The sequence below is a fragment of the Chlorocebus sabaeus genome, chromosome 18 (assembly GCF_047675955.1).
Source record: "Chlorocebus sabaeus isolate Y175 chromosome 18, mChlSab1.0.hap1, whole genome shotgun sequence".
NCBI lineage: Eukaryota > Metazoa > Chordata > Mammalia > Primates > Cercopithecidae > Chlorocebus > Chlorocebus sabaeus.
This window is the reverse complement of record NC_132921.1, coordinates 24,865,985-24,883,894: the sequence shown is the minus strand read 5'-3', so window position 1 is coordinate 24,883,894 and position 17,910 is coordinate 24,865,985. Positions and strand designations below refer to the sequence as shown.

General features: G+C 39.1%; 1 pseudogene; it reads right to left on the bottom strand.

The window, feature by feature from the left end:
* Nucleotides 1–16,194: 16,194 nt before the first annotated feature.
* Nucleotides 16,195–16,746, bottom strand: LOC103244235 (small nuclear ribonucleoprotein Sm D2 pseudogene; annotated as a pseudogene).
* Nucleotides 16,747–17,910: the final 1,164 nt, after the last annotated feature.

The following is a 17,910-nucleotide window of genomic DNA, read 5'->3' as shown; positions in this document are numbered from 1 at the left end:
TCAAGCACTTTAGGAGAATTTTCAAAATTTATTTTCTTCTTCTTGATAACATTATAGAAGATTTTAATATACTGATACTTTGAGGGGTTCAGGACTATGGCTTATTAGGAATGAAATTTATTAAACAGTCACGTTAAATGGTCAGCCATCTTACACTCCCGCTCCCAGTAGCTTTAAAGATTTACAATGCAGGGAGAAAATTAGACCAATGTAGTATCTTGCCACAGTATTTTTTTTTTTTTTTTTTTTTTGCAATATGGGACTTTAGCCATCACAGGTCAAAATGCCATCTTGGAAATAAATGGACCTTGAGTATGTTTTAGAGGAAGGCATGGAGTTAAATACGCATCTCCCTTCCAATTAGTCTGTATGAGCCATTTAAAGAATAAAAGAGATGAGCACATTTATTTTTGGTTCCACAAAATTCTGCTTTGTGACTTGTCTCAAGATTTGCATATTTTTATAGAGCATGTTAGGCAAAGAAAGCACTGTGCTATGGGCCGTGGGAATAATGGTGACTAAGACAGCGTCCCGCCTTCAAAGAAGGTGTTATCCTTTTGAATATAAGCTCCCAAGGGCAGGAGTCTATTTGATTCATTGAGAGCCTATAATACACCCTCAATAAATAGTTGTGAAATCAATGAATAAATGGTGGGGTGGAGTGGGCGGTAGGAGGTGTGGACACTAATGTATACAAATGCCAGCAGCTACATTGGAAAAAGGTGGGTACTTTGGACTAAATGTTTGTATCACCTCAAAATGCATGTGTTAAAGGCTAATCCCCAATGTGATGGCATTGGGAGGTGAGGCTTTTGTGAGGTAATGAGGTCAGGAAGGTAGAGCACTCAGGAATGGAATTAATGCCCTTATATAAAGAAGAAGAGACACACGCTCTTTCTCTCTGTTCTCTGCTATATGAAGATACAATGAGAAGACAGCCACTTGCAAACCAAGAAGTGGGCTGGGCTCTTACCAGACATCAGATCTATCCATACCTTACTCTTGGGCTTCCCGGCCTCCAGAACTGTGAGAAAAAGATGTTTGTTGTTTAAGCCAACCATTCTATAGACATTTTTTACAGCAGCCCAAGCTAAGATGGAGAAGGCTGTGCTAAGTATGAACTAAATATGCCAGTGGTCAGCCACATATTCTCAATGAAGCTACTGCTGCTGGGAAAACTCATACACTGGGGCAAGTTTTTCATGAAAATCCTTGAGGCAATAGTCTAGGAGTTTCCTTCACTACACACATATTCAGAATTTGCTTTCTGAATGGCATTTGCTGGGTGCCTGATGAATTCAGAGAAATGTAATGAAGAGAGATGCTGTTCCCACCAGGAGTTTTCAGGCTCTGAGCAAAGGTGAGGCAGGCTCAGAACTACTGAAATGGATGTGCATATGGTTTGTGTGTGCAGAGGAACATGATAGCTGTGAGCACTAGAGTTGCAGTAAAACATCTGAGTCTGAATTTTGAAACACAAACGAAAAAGGAAAGAGTATCATGACATGAACGTGTCATAACCCCGAAGACACAGATGACATGTGAACTTGGCTCACTCATTCTGTTCCAGCCACTTTAGACTCTGCATTTTCCCCAGCATAACAAGCATCCTTCCTCAGGGCCTTTGCACTTGCTGTTCACTCTGCTTGATGCACTTTCTCCCCAAATATCTGCAGGGCTCCTTCTCCTACCTCTGTTGGGCCTTTCTTCTAATGTTACCTTCCCAGAGAGGCTTCCCTAGTTACTTTGTTTGATATCACAACTTTCACACTCACCCCTTGTTTGCTTTCTTTTTCTCAATAGCACTTTTCACCATCTGTAGTACCATATGTTTTACTTATTTGCTTATTTATTTTTTTAGTCTTCTCTGCTAAAAATATAATCTCCATGAAGGCAGGGTTTTTGTCTGTTTCTTCACCTAGTAGCACCTAGACCTGTGCCTAGCCTATAACAGGCACTGGCCAAATATTTTTGGAATGAGTGAATAAATAGAACTTGGATCCAGAAAAGTACATTTTATAGGTCTACATGCCAAACCCTGACAAATGTGTTTATAAAAACCCATCATGAACATGCAGATGAATGCATTTATAGAGGTGCAGAGGTCAGAAAGAATATCCATTTCCCTGGCCTAATGTTGTCATGCAGAGGGACTTCTGCCAGGGTAACCCACCTTTTCCCTATGCCTTCCTTACTCCTGCAGGCTAATTTGGTTTGAGTTTGGTTGGCATTTCTGAGCATGTTCACTGCCTTTTCGGACTCCTTTGTCTTTGGAGGATGCCACAGGACGTGGGGGCTCTGATTATCTTGTTCCCGAAATGGAGTAGACCTTCGCTGTCCAGCTCTGTTGGTGACTGGGTGAGTGTTTCATTGATGAGTGAAGTATTAGGGAGATTTCTGGGCCTCTAATCAAAAGCCACATTCTCTTACCATCTGTCTGACTCTTGCATCTGTTTTTCCATTGATTCCAAATTCAGAAGATGATAAAAAGGGATGTTATATATTGACTAGTTAACAGCTCCAACAGGAGGATAGCCATCAAGATGGAAAGATTACACCTAGGGAAGTGGTTCACATGGTAGCCCAAGACATTGCAGAGGGAAGAGTCTGGGAGGGCACAATTGAACCACAAGACTTGGCTCTGCCTTTTGTGACATTTGTTTTGCTTTGCAATTTCAACAGTATTTTACATGAGCTGGATTTAATATAAATAATGAAAATGTAACACTACCTACCATGTACTGAAACGCAGTAATTTTGCCCGTGCAATAGGTACTGATGCCCCTACCTGTCTTATGGTGAAGAGTTAGCACAGTGGGCCCAAGGAAAGCTTCCAAGATTCGTTGACACTCACCAATTTCAAACAATGTGGCAGAACTCTAGCTGACTGATAAATAAGAGCAGAAGAGACAGCGCTATGGTGCACAGGAGTTTGGCATGAGGCAAGGCTTTGGGGAGATTGAGATTTTAATCCACAGAGTCAAAAGCTGCAGCTGCTGCTCCAAATCTTGCTTTGGTAATAGTTGCACAGATAAGCAACTGATTGGGTCCAGACAACTCTGGGCTGGCTCCATCTTACATGACTGCCACAAACAGCCACAGGAGCGTGACAAATCACAACACTAGCATTGTACCCCAAAATACGTTTGTACCCTAAGGCGCAAGAACTGGTTTGACTTACAAAACTGATCTTAGAGTTGGGATCAAAGCTTTTCTACCACTCTACTATGAATTCATGATCAACTACACTCTTTTTCCTTCCTAATCACCATCTGCTACCCTGCCAAGGCCAATTTTTGTTCAACTATCTCCACAAGATTCTATCCATGGCACCCTACCTAGAGCCTTCCACCCTCTTACTAAGCCAAAGCTACAGAGCACCATGATTATAACACAAGTTAATGATTTTCCGAAGTTGTCATAACAAAAAAATATAACATTGCTTTCCCCAGTAGGATTTAAATCAGTGCTTTCCAACAGAAATATAATTCAAGACACATGTATAATTTAAAATTTTCTAGGAATTACATTGAAAAAGTAAAAATAAGCAAATAAAATTAATTTGATAATATATTTTATTGAACATAGTATATGCAAAATATTATTTCAACATAAAATCAATGTAAAAATATTTTTATTTATTTGTCTATTTATTTATTGAGACAGAGTGTTGCTCTGTTACCCAGGCTGGAGTACAGTGGCACAATCTTGACTCACCGCAACCTCTGCCTCTCAGGTTCAAGTGATTCTCTTGCCTCAGCCTCACAAGTAGCTGGGAATACAGGCACTCATCACCAAGCCCACCTCATTTTTTTGTATTTTTAGTAGAGATGGGGTTTCACCATGTTGACCAGGCTAGTCTCGAACTCCTGACCTCAGGCAATCCACCCGCCTTGGCCTCCCAAAGTGCTGGGATTACAGGTGCAAGCCACTGCACCCGGCCAATGTAAAAATTGTTAATGAGCTATTCACATCTTCAGAAACTGGGCTGTATCTTATACCACTTCTCAATTTGAGTGAGCCACATTTCTATTGCTCAGTAGCACAGATGGCTAGAGGCTACTGCATTGGACAGGGCAGATTGAAGTGTTACCTCACATTTTTGGGGGGACTTGGGAATGATGGGCACTCTTGAATTGAGTGAGAGATGCCTAAGGTTATGAGAGGGGAGGGTGATAAAGCAGGAATGGAAATGCTTGAGGATCAACGTAATGAAATGAGGTCTATCTTTTATTTTATTTGCTTTTAAGGAATTCCATATCATGTTTGTTGCCAAAGGTTATCTGACATTAGGCAAAGTAATATGTTGAGCCTCAGTTTTATCATGTATTATATGGGAACAATAATAATGTAAAACAATAATATGATAAAAATAATCATGATATGTAGCTCACTGTATTGTAATGAAAAAAACATGGGAAAGTGAAACACTCCACACTTTAATAATTTATTTTGTGACAATTTGACTGTTTTATTTTTTTAATTGTATACATTTAGGAGGTACAAGTGCAATTGCCATACAAGAATATATTGTTAGCCAGGCCCGGTAATCATAGCACTATGGGAGACTGAGGCCAGCGGATCACCTGAGATGAGGAGCTCAAAACCAAACTAGCCAACATGGTGAAATCCCATGTCTACTAAAAATACAAAAATTACTTGGGCGTGGTGGTGGGTGCCTGTAATCCCAGCTACTCAAGAGGCTGAGGCAGGAGAATCGCTTGAACTCAAGAGGCAGAGCTTGCAGTGAGCCGAGATCGTGCCACTGCACTCCAGCCTGGGCAATAGAGCAAGACTCTGTCTCAAAAAAAAAAAAGATATACTGTTTAGTACTGAAGTCTAGGTTTCAATGTCACTATCACCCCAATAGTGTACTTTGTACCAATTAAGTAATATCTCATTGCTCATGCCCATCCTACCTTACTTCATATTCTTAAAAAGTAGCTCTATTGATGTGTATAAATGTCAAATATATTTGACATTCAATAAACTGCACATATTTAAGTGTACAGTTTAATACATTTTGATATATACATATGCCCATGAATAAGAAAATGCACGTATCACCCCAAAAGCTTCCTCATGCCCCTATGTTATCTCTCCTTCCCAATCCTTCCTTCCACTTTCCTTGCCTCCCATCTCAATCCTCAGGCAACCAACAGTCTGCTTTTCGCTACCATGAATAGTTGGGATTTTTTTTGGAATTTTATACACATGGAATCATACAGTGTATACTTTTTGTTTTATTCTTTTGGTCTGGCTTTTTAAATGCAAAATAATTATTTTATGATTCATCCATGTTGTTTCAGGTATCCATAGTCCATTCCTTTTTATTGCTGAGTAGTATTTTCTGTATTAGTCCATTCTCACACTGCTATAAAGAACTAAATGAGACTGGGTAATTTTTAAAGAAAAGAGGTTTAATTGACTCACAGTGCCGCATGGCTGGGAGGCCTCAGAAAACTTACAGTTATGGCAGAAGGCAAAGGGGAAGCAAGTACCTTCTTCACATGGTCAGCAGGAGAGAGAGAGCAAAGGGGGAAGTGTTACGCACTTCTAAACAACTAGATCTCATGAGAACTATCACAAGAACAGCAAGGCGAGAAATCTGCCCCATGATCCAGTCACCTCCCACCAGGTCTCTCCTACAACGTTTCGAATTAAAATTCGACATGAGATTTGGGTGGGGATACAGAGTCAAACCGTAGCATATTTCATTGTATGTATGCCACAATTTGTTTATCCATTCACCTGTTAATGGTCATTTGGGTTGTTTCCAGTTTGAGGCTATTATTTATTTACTTATTCAGGCTGTCACTCAGGCTGGAGAGCAGTGTCATGATCATAGCTCACAGCAGCCTGGGCTCAAGTAATCCTCTAGTCTCAGCCTCCCAAGCACATACCCCTGCATCCAGTTAATTTTTAATTTTTTTGTAGAGATGAGGGTCTCACTGTGTTGCCCAGACTGGTCTTGAACTCCTATTCTCAAGTGAGCCTCCCGCCTTGGTCTTCCAATGTGCTGGGGTTACAAACATAAGCACCACACCCAGTGTGGGACTATTACAAATAAAGCTGCTGTGAACATTTGTACACAAGTCTTTGTATGAATATATGCCTTCTTTTCACTTAGTTACATATTTAGGAGTGGAATGAGTGGTTTATATCGTTAGGTGTGTGTCTTAAGAAATTGCCTCACTGTTTTCCAAAGTGGTTGTACCATTTTAAATTCCCACTGGCAGTGTAAGTAGTGTATAAGAGTTCTAATTCTTACACATCCCTGACAGCATAAGATATGGATGATAGTTTTAATTTTAGCAATTGTAATAGGTGTGTAGTAGTGTTTCACTGTGGTTTTAATTTGCATGTCCTCATTGACTAATATTGTTGGATCTTTTCATATGATTATTCAGCCTCAGTATATTTTCTTTGGTGAAAGGTCTGTTCAAATTATTTTCTCTTTTGAAATTGGGTTCTTAAATTTTTTTTTGAGTTTTAAAAGTACAGTATATATTCTGGACACAGTTCTTTTATAATACATACAATCTGGACGGATTTTCTAGCAGTCTGTGATTTATCTTTTTATTCTGTTAACCATGTTCTTGAACAGCAGATTTTAATTTTGATGAAGTCCATTGTACTAATTTGTTCTTTTTTGGATCAAGCTTTTGGTATTGTATCCAATAAATCTTTGCCCAATCAAAGGTCACAGAAATGTTCTCCTAGATATTTTGTAGATTTAGCTTTTCCACTTAAGTCTGTGACCCAATCTGAGTTAATTTTTATATATGTTCCAAAGTGTGAATCAAAATTATTATTATTATTATTTTGCTTAAGGATATCCATCATTGGTGGAAAAAGTGAGTTTTCTTTATGTGTATATCTATTTCTGGACCCCCAACTCTGTTCTTTTGATCTGTTTGTCTGCATTGTGGTCAATACCTCAGTGACTTGATAATAAATTAGAAATATTTTGTCAATTTCTATATAGCCTTCTAAGATTTTCACTGGGAGTATGTTGAAGGTATAGATTAATGTGGGGAGAATTGACATGTTAACAGTATGGGTCTTTGATGAATGAACAGGCTATATCTCTTCATTTAATTAGATCTTTAATTTTTCTCAGCAATGTTTTCTAGTTTTCAGTGTACAACACTTGCACGTTTTTGTTAGATATATCTATACATATAGACTTTATTAAATTTAAATTTCTAATTGTTCTTAGTATATAGAAATGTAACCAATTTTTGCATAAGTTATTTTGTATCCTGAAACCTGGCTAAACTCAAACTTACCTATTTTTTTTTTAAGATTCCACCAGATTTGCTACAGAGGTGATTACGTCTTTAGAACAAAGCAGTTCTACTCCTTCATTTCCATTCTTTTTATTATTATTATTATACTTTAAGTTCTAGGGTACATGTGCATAACATGCAGGTTTGTTACATATGTATACTTGTGCCATGTTGGTGTGCTGCACCCATCAACTCGTCAGCACCCATCAACTCGTCATTTACATCAGGTATAACTCCCAATGCAATCCCTCCCCGCTCCCCCTTCCCCATGATAGGCCCTGGTGTGTGATGTTCCCCTTCCCAAGTCCAAGTGATCTTGTTGTTCAGTTCCCACCTATGAGTGAGAACATGTGGTGTTTGGTTTTCTGTTCTTGTGATAGTTTGCTGAGAATGATGGTTTCCAGCTACATCCATGTCCCTACAAAGGACACAAACTCATCCTTTTTTATGGCTGCATAGTATTCCATGGTGTATATGTGCCACATTTTCTTAATCCAGTCTGTCAGTGATGGACATTTGGGTTGATTCCAAGTCTTTGCTATTGTGAATAGTGCCACAATAAACATACATGTGCATGTGTCTTTATAGCAGCATGATTTATAATCCTTTGGGTATATACCCAGTAATGGGATGGCTGGGTCATATGGTACTTCTAGTTCTGGATCCTTGAGGAATCGCCATACTGTTTTCCATAATGGTTGAACTAGTTTACAATCCCACCAACAGTGTAAAAGTGTTCCTATTTCTCCACATCCTCTCCAGCACCTGTTGTTTCCTGACTTTTTAATGATTGCCATTCTAACTGGTGTGACATGGTATCCCATTGTGGTTTTGATTTGCATTTCTCTGATGGCCAGTGATGATGAGCATTTTTTCATGTGTCTGTTGGCTGTATGAATGTCTTCTTTTGAGAAATGTCTGTTCATGTCCTTTGCCCACTTTTTGATAGGGTTGTTTGTTTTTTTCTTGTAAATTTGTTTGAGTTCTTTGTAGTTTCTGGATATTAGCCCTTTGTCAGATGAGTAGATTGCAAAATTTTTCTCCCATTCTGTAGGCTGCCTGTTCACTCTGATGATAGTTTCTTTTGCTGTGCAGAAGCTCTTTAGTTTAATTAGATCCCATTTGTCAATTTTGGCTTTTGTTGCCATTGCGTTTGGTGTTTTAGACATGAAGTCCTTGCCCATGCCTATGTCCTGAATGGTATTACCTAGGTTTTCTTCTAGGGTTTTTATGGTATTAGCTCTAGCATTTAAGTCTCTAATCCATCTTGAATTAATTTTCATATAAGGAGTAAGGAAAGGATCCAGTTTCAGCTTTCTACTTATGGCTAGCCAATTTTCCCGGCACCATTTATTAAATAGGGAATCCTTTCCCCATTTCTTGTTTTTCTCAGGTTTGTCAAAGATCAGATGGCTTTACATGTGTGGTATTATTTCTGAGGACTCTGTTCTGTTCCATTGGTCTACATGTCTGTTTTGGTACCAGTACCATGCTGTTTTGGTTACTGTAGCCTTGTAGTATAGTTTGAAGTCAGGTAGCGTGATGCCTCCAGCTTTGTTCTTTTGACTTAGGATTGTCTTGGCAATGCGGGCTCTTTTTTGGTTCCATATGAACTTTAAAGCAGTTTTTTCCAGTTCTGTGAAGAAACTCATTGGTAGCTTGATGGGGATGGCATTGAATCTATAAATTACCTTGGGTAGTATGGCCATTTTCCCAATACTGATTCTTCCTATCCATGAGCATGGTATGTTCTTCCATTTGTTTGTGTCCCCTTTTATTTCACTGAGCAGTGGTTTGTAGTTTTCCTTGAAGAGGTCCTTTACATCCCTTGTAAGTTGGATTCCTAGGTATTTTATTCTCTTTGAAGAAATCGTGAATGGAAGTTCATTCATGATTTGGCTCTCTGTTTGTCTGTTACTGGTGTATAAGAATGCTTGTGATTTTTACACATTAATTTTGTATCCTGAGACTTTGCTGAAGTTTCTTATCAGCTTAAGGAGATTTTGCACTGAGACAATGGGGTTTTCTAAATATACAATTATGTCATCTGCAAACAGGGACAATTTGACTTCTTCTTTTCCTAACTGAATACCCTTGATTTCCTTCTCTTGCCCGATTGCCCTAGCCAGAACTTCCAACCCTATGTTGAATAGGAGTGGTGAGAGAGGGCATCCCTGTCTTGTGCCAGTTTTCAAAGGGAATTTTTCCAGTTTTTGCCCATTCAGTATGATATTGGCTGTGGGTTTGTCATAAATAGCTTATTATTTTGAGATACGTTCCATCAATACCGAATTTATTGAGTGTTTTTAGCATGAAGGGCTGTTGAATTTTGTCGAAGGCCTTTTCAGCATCTATTGAGATAATCATGTGGTTTTTGTCTTTGGTTCTGTTTATATGCTGGATTACATTTATTGATTTGCGTATGTTGAACCAGCCTTGCATCCCAGGGATGAAGCCCACTTGATCATGTTGGATAAGCTTTTTGATGTGCTGCTGGATCCGGTTTGCCAGTATTTTACTGAGGATTTTTGCATCGATGTTCATCAGGGATATTGGTCTAAAATTATCTTTTTTTGTTGTGTCTCTGCCAGGCTTTTGTATCAGGATGCTGTTGGCTTCATTAAATGAGTTAGGGAGGATTCCCTCTTTTCTATTGATTGGAATAGTTTCAGAAGGAATGGTACCAGCTCCTCCTTACACCTCTGGCAGAATTCAGCTGTGAATCCATCTGGTCCTGGACTTTTTTTGGTTGGTAGGCTATTAATTATTGCCTCAATTTCAGAGCCTGCTATTGGTCTATTCAGGAATTCAGCTTCTTCCTGGTTTAGTCTTGGGGAGTGTAAGTGTCCAGGAAATTATCCATTTCTTCTAGGTTTTCTAGTTTATTTGCATAGAGGTGTTTATAGTATTCTCTGATGGTAGTTTGTATTTCTGTGGGGTCGGTGGTGATATCCCCTTTATCATTTTTTATTGCGTCTATTTGATTCTTCTCTCTTTTCTTCTTTATTAGTCTTGCTAGTGGTCTGTCAATTTTGTTGATCTTTTCAAAAAACCAACTCCTGGATTCATTGATTTTTTGGAGGGTTTTTTGTGTCTCTATCTCCTTCAGTTCTGCTCTGATCTTAGTTATTTCTTGCCTTCTGCTAGCTTTTGAATGTGTTTGCTCTTGCTTCTCTAGTTCTTTTAATTGTGATGTTAGAGTGTCAATTTTCGATCTTTCCAGCTTTCTCTTGTGGGCATTTAGTGCTATAAATTTCCCTCTACACACTGCTTTAAATGTGTCCCAGAGATTCTGGTATGCTGTATCTTTGTTCTCGTTGGTTTCAAAGAACATCTTTATTTCTGCCTTCATTTCGTTATGTACCCAGTAGTCATTCAGGAGCAGGTTATTCAGTTTCCATGTAGTTGAGCGGTTTTGATGGAGTTTCTTAGTCCTGAGTTCTAGTTTGATTGCACTGTGGTCTGAGAGAGAGTTTGTTATAATTTCTGTTCTTGTACATTTGCTGAGGAGTGCTTTATTTCCAATTATGTGGTCAATTTTGGAATAAGTGTGATGTGGTGCTGAGTAGCATGTATATTCTGTTGATTTGAGATGGAGAGTTCTGTAGATGTCTATTAGGTCTGCTTGCTGCAGAGATGAGTTCAATTCCTGGATACCCTTGTTAACTTTCTGTCTCGTTGATCTGTCTAATGTTTACAGCGGGGTGTTGAAGTCTCCCATTATTATTGTATGGGAGTCTAAGTCTCTTTGTAAGTCTCTAAGGACTTGCTTTATGAATCTGGGTGCTCCTGTATTGGGTGCATATATATTTAGGATAGTTAGCTCTTCCTGTTGAATTGATCCCTTTACCATTATGTAATGGCCTTCTTTGTCTCTTTTGATCTTTGATGGTTTAAAGTCTGTTTTATCAGAGACTAGTATTGCAACTCCTGCTTTTTTTTGTTCTCCATTTGCTTGGTAGATCTTCCTCCACCCCTTTATTTTGAGCCTATGTATGTCTCTGCATGTGAGATGGGTCTCCTGAATACAGCAGACTGATGGGTCTTGACTCTATCCAATTTTCCAGTCTGTGTCTTTTATTTGGAGCATTTAGTCCATTTACATTTAAGGTTAATATTGTTATGTGTGAACTTGATCCTGCCATTATGATATTAACTGGTTATTTTGCTCGTTAGTTGATGCAGTTTCTTCCTAGCCTCAATGGTCTTTACATTTTGGCATGTTTTTGCAATGGCTGGTAGCGGTTGTTCCTTTCCATGTTTAGTGCTTCCTTCAGGGTCTCTTGTAAGGCAGGCCTGGTGGTGACAAAATCTCTAAGCATTTGCTTATGTGTAAAGGATTTTATTTCTCCTTCACTTATGAAACTTAGTTTGGCTGGATATGAAATTCTGGGTTTAAAATTCTTTTCTTTAAGAATGTTGAATATTGGCCCTCACTCTCTTCTGGCTTGCAGAGTTTCTGCCAAGAGATCTGCTGTTAGTCTGATGGGCTTCCCTTGGTGGGTAACCCAACCTTTCTCTATGGCTGCCCTTAAGATTTTTTCCTTCATTTCAACTTTGGTGAATCTGGCAATTATGTGTCTTGGAGTTGCTCTTCTCGAGGAGTATCTTTCTGGCATTCTCTGTATTTCCTGAATTTGAATGTCGGCCTGCCCTACTAGGTTGGGAACGTTCTCCTGGATGATATCCTGAAGAGTGTTTTCCAACTTGGTTCCATTTTCCCCCTCACTTTCAGGCACCCCAATCAGATGTAGATTTGGTCTTTTTACATAATCCCATACTTCTTGCAGGCTTTGTTCATTTCTTTTTCTTCTTTTTTCTTTAGATTTCTCTTCTCGCTTCATTTCATTCATTTGATCCTCAATCGCTGATACTCTTTCTTCCAGTTGATCGAGTCGGTTACTGAAGCTTGTGCATTTGTCACGTATTTCTCGTGTCATGGTTTTCATCTCTGTCAGTTCGTTTATGGCCTTCTCTGCATTAATTATTCTAGTTATCAATTCTTCCACTCTTTTTTCAAGATTTTTAGTTTCTTTGTGCTGGGTACGTAATTCCTCCTTTAGCTCTGAGAAGTTTGATGGACTGAAGCCTTCTTCTCTCATCTTGTCAAAGTCATTCTCTGTCCAGCTTTGATCCGTTGCTGGCGATGAGCTGCGTTCCTTTGCAGGGGGAGATGCGCTCTTATTTTTTGAATTTCCAGCTATTCTGCCCTGCTTTTTCCCCATCTTTGTGGTTTTATCTGCCTCTGGTCTTTGATGATGGTGACGTACTGATGGGGTTTTGGTGTGGGTGTCCTTCCTGTTTGTTAGTTTTCCTTCTAACAGTCAGGACCCTCAGCTTTAGGTCTGTTGGAGATTGCTTGAGGTCCATTCCAGACCCTGTTTGCCTGGGTATCAGCAGCAGAGGCTGCAGAAGATAGAATATTTCTGAACAGCGAGTGTACCTGTCTGATTCTTGCTTTGGAAGCTTCCTCTCAGGGGTGTACTCCACCATGTGAGGTGTGGGGTGTTGGTCTGCCCCTAGTGGGGGATGTCTCCCGGTTAGGCTACTCAGGGTTCAGGGACCCACTTGAGCAGGCAGTCTATCCATTCTCAGATCTCAACCTCCGTGTTGGGAGGTCCACTGCTCTCTTCAAAGCTGTCAGACAGAGTCGTTTGTGTCTGCAGAGGTTTCAGCTGCTTTTTTGTTGTTGTTATTGTTGTTGTTGTTTAGCTGTGCCCTGTCCCCAGAGGTGGAGTCTACAGAGACAGGCAGGACTCCTTGAGCTGCTGTGAGCTCCACCCAGTTTGAGCTTCCCAGCCGCTTTGTTTACCTACTTAAGCCTCAGCAATGGTGGGCACCCCTGCCCCAGCCTCACTGCTGCCTTGCCTCGAGATTGCAGACTGCTGTGCTAGCAATGAGGGAGGCTTCGTGGGTGTGGGACCCTCCCGGCCAGGTGTGGGATATAATCTCCTGGTGTGCCCGTTTGCTAAGATCCTTGGTAAAGCGCAGTATTGGGGTGGGAGTTACCCGATTTTCCAGGTGTTGTGTGTCTCAGTTCCCCTGGCTAGGAAAAGGGATTCCCTTCCCCCTTGCGCTTCCCAGGTGAGGCGATGCCTTGCCCTGCTTCAGCTCTCACTGGACGGGCTGCAGCAGCTGACCAGTACCGATTGTCCCGCACTCCCTAGTGAGATGAACCCAGTACCTCAGTTGAACATGCAGAAATCACCTGTCTTCTGTGTCGCTTGCGCTGGGAGTTGGAGACTGGAGCTGTTCATATTCGGCCATCTTGCTCCGCCCTACCTACCTCATTTCCATTCTTGATGCCTTTTTTTCCTTTCCTTGCCTTCTTACATTGGCTATAACCTTAAATGCAATGTTGAATAAAAATATCAAGACCATCTTTACCTCCTTCCTGATTTTAGAGGGAAAGCATTCAGTCCTTCACTATTAAGTATGATGTTAGCTGTAGACTTTTCCATGAATACCTTTTATCAGATTGTGGAAGTCTTCTTCTATTTTTAGTTTGCTGGGAGTTTTAGTTAGGAAAAGACGTTGGAATTGTCAACATCAAATGAATTTTCTTTAAAATTTTGGTTTTAATATGGTGAATTACATTGACTGATTTTCAAATGATAAACCAGCCTTGAATTCCTGGAATTAACTCCACTGGATCATAATATATTGTCCATTTTATGTAATGTTGCATTTGATATGCTAAAATTTTGTTTAGAACTTCTATATCTGTGTTCATGAAGCATATTGGTCTTTAGTTTTGTTGTTGTTGTTGTTGTGTTAAGAAAACTTCACATAAAACCTACCTTCTTAAATAAGTTTTTAAGTGCACATAGACTATTGTAAACTATAAACCCAAGGTTGTACAACAGATCTCTAGAACGTGTTCATCTTGCATAGCTGAAACTTTGTATCCACTGGGCATCAATTCCCCATTTCTTTCCTTCCCGGACTCTGGCAACCATCATTCTACTCTCTGCTTCTATGAATGTAACCATTTTAGATACTTTATATAACTTGAGTCATGAAGTATGTGTCCTTCTGTGACTAGCTTATTTCACTTAGCATAACGTCCTCCAGGTTCATCCATGTGGTCACACATGACAGGATTTTTTTTAAGGTTGAATATTATTCCATGGTGTATATACCACATTATCTGTTCATCCATTGATGGAGATTAAGGTTGTTTTGATGTGTTGGCTAATGTGAATAATGCTGCAATAAACATAGGAGATTGAATATCAATTTGAGATTCTGATTTCAATTCTTTGGGATATATACCAGAAGTGGGATTACTGGATCATATGGTGGTTCTATTTTTAATTCTTTAAGGAGTCTATATACTGCTTTCCATAGCAGCTGCACCAGTTTACAATCCCACCAACAGTGCACAAGGGTTCCAATTTCTTCACATCCTCACCAACATTTACCTTTTCTTTTTTTAATAATTGCCATCCTAACAGGTGTGAGGTGATATCTCATTTGCATTCTCTAGATGACTAGTCACGTTGAACATCTTTGATATACCTGTTGTCCATTTATATGTCTCTTTTTGAGAAATGTCTATCCAGTCTTTTGTCCATTAAATGTACTTTTTCTTGCTATTGTTTTGCAGGAGTTCCCTATATACTTCTTATATTAACCTTCTATCAGATATATGGTTTGCAGACATTTGATAACATTTGGTAGGTTGCTTTTCCATTTTGTTGTTTTCTTAGCTGTGCAGAAACTTTTTAGTTTTATGTAGTTCTACTTGTCTATTTTTGCTTTTGCTGCTTGTGTTTTGCTGTCATGTCTAACAAATCATTGCTAAGACCAATATTATGAAGTTTTCCCCCAACGTTTTCTTCTAGGCATTTTACAGTTTATGAATTTGTAAAATTTTAGGGGCTGAAAAATTACATTTAAATCTTAAATCAATTTTAATTGATTTTCCTGTGTAAGGTAATGGTCCAAAGTCATTCTTTTGCATGTGTATATGCAGTTTTCCCAACATCATTTGTTGAAGAGATTGACCTTTCCCCACTGTGCTTTGTTGGCAACCTTGTTAAAGATCAGTTGACTGTATATGCATACCTTTATTTCCAGGCTTTCTGTTATATTGATCTATAGATCTTTTTTATACCAGTACCATACTGTTTTAATTACTGTTGCTGGGCATCCTTTCTTAGTCCTAATCTTAGAGGAAAAGCTTTCAGTTATTCACCATTGAGTACAATGTTAGCTGTGGGCTTGTCATTTATGACCTTTATTATGTTTTGGCAAATTCCCTCTATACTTAGCTTTTTGAGAGTATAATTATTTAGTTATAGTATTCATTATATTACAAAAGTTTTGAATTTCATCAAATACTTTTTCTGCATCTATTGAAATGATCACATGATTTTAAAATTCATCATTCTGTTAGTGTGATCTATCACATTAATTGATTTGCATATGTTGAGCCATCCTTGCATCCTAGGGATAAATCTCATTTGGTCTTAGTGTGTGATCCTTACATTTCTAAGAATCTACCCATTTCTTAAAGATTATCCAATTTGTTGATATATACTTGTTAATAACTATCTTTTATGATTCTTCCTATCTCTTTGTATCAGTTGTAATGTCTCCTCTTTAATTTCTGACATTATTTGAGATTCCTCTGTTTTTGCTAGTCTATCTAAGGGTTTGTCAATTTTATCTTGTTAAAACATCAACTCAATTTCATCGGTATTTTTCTACAATTTTTCTTTTTCTTTTTTTCCTTTTTTTGTTTGTTTTCTTGAGGCAGGGTCTCTCTCGTTTTTTTTTTTTGTTTGTTTGTTTGTTTGTTTTTAAGAAAAAAACACAGAGCTTTATTATTTTCAACACTAATGGCAGTGGTCTTCATAGGACAGGAGAGTGAGTTCTGTCGATGGATAGGCAGCCCCTACTTGCCGGCAATGAGCGAGTTCCGCAGGACCACGACGACCGAGTCCTGGTGCAGGAACATCTTGGAGATGTAGCGGTCTTTGTTGACTGGCTTGGATTTCTTCTTTCCCTTGCCGCTCTTAGGGACTTCGGTCCACATCTCCTTCACGTTCTCCAGCACCATGTTACAGTGCCTATCGAAGGCCTTCACCCGGCCCAGGAGTTTCTTATCGTTGCAACAGTTGATGAGCACTTGGGTGTTGTTTTTGACTGACTGCGTGAGCACAGAGAGTGGACTCATGTGAAATTCCTCTCGCTTCTGCAGCTCCTCTGGGGTCATCTCATTCTTGGGCTTGTTGAGGAGGCTCATGATGGTCACTAAGCTCTCCGTTCACTCCCGTTTCCTCCGCGTTGCTGCTGCCTGAGGAGGGGGCGAGGTCTCTCTCTCTCTGATCCAGGCTGGAGTGCAGTGGCACGAGCACAGCTCATTGCAGCCTTGACATCCCAGGCTGAAGTGATCTTCCCACCTCAGCCTCATAACTAGCCGGGACCACAGGCAGATGACACCATGCCTGGCTAATTACATTTTTTTTTTTTTTTTTTTTTTTTGTAGAAACAGAGTCTTGCCATGTTGCCCAGGCTGGTCTCAGACTCGTGAGCTCAGGTTATCCTCCTGCCTCAACTTCCCAAAGTGCTGGGTTTACAGGTGTGAGTTGCCTTGCCTGACCTCTATTCTTTATTGTGTTTAATTCTGGTCTAATCTTTAAGGTTTTCTTCCTTCTGCTAACTTTGGGTTTAGTTTGTTCTTTTTTTCTTGTAATGTCTTTGGCTTTGGTATCAGAGCAGTGCTGGATTCATGGAATGTGATGAAGGTTATTCCTTCCTATAGAATTTAAATGTTTTGTAGAATTCACTAGCAAAACTATCTGGACCTGTGGTCCTGTGGTTTTGGGTTTTTTGTTTTGGGTTGTTTTATGTTTGTTTGTTTATTTTGGTGGTGAGGTTAGGGAGGTTTTAAAGTACAAATTCTCTTTCTTTAATATGTACAGAGATATTCAGATCATCTTATCTATTTCTTCTTAGGAAGCATTGGTCATTTGTAACTTTTGAGAAATCCTAACCCATTTCCTCTAACTTGCCAGAATTATTGGCATAAAACTGCTAATAATGTTAGCTTATTTTCCTTTTGATATTTGTGGAATATGTAGTGCTGTCATTCTCTTATTCCTGATACTGGTAATTTGTGCCTTTTATTCTTTCTTTGTATGCTCCATTTTGGATAGTTTCTATTGCAGTACATTCAAGGTCATAAATCTTTTCTCTTTTACTATGTCTAATCTACCATTAATTTCAGACATTGTTGTTTTCAGCTCTAGTAGTTGGATTTGGTTCTTTGAAAATATATACATATCCCTTCTATGTCTTTGTCTAACTTTTAGAAGAAACGGGATATAGCTTTTAAAAAGTGTTTTAATGTCCTTGTATTATAATTCTATCATCTATGTCACTTCTGAATCAGTTTCAATTACTTAATTTTTTTCATTCCTAATTATTTGTTATATTTTCTTGCTTTTTGACATACCCAGTCATGTTTGTTTCAATTTCAGGCATCTTGAATTTTACTTAGCTGGGTGCTGGATGTTTTTGTATACCTATAGACCTTCGTAAGCTTTTTTCCTTCCCTGGGGTATGGTTACATCATCTGGAAACAGTTTGATCCTGGAGGACTCATATG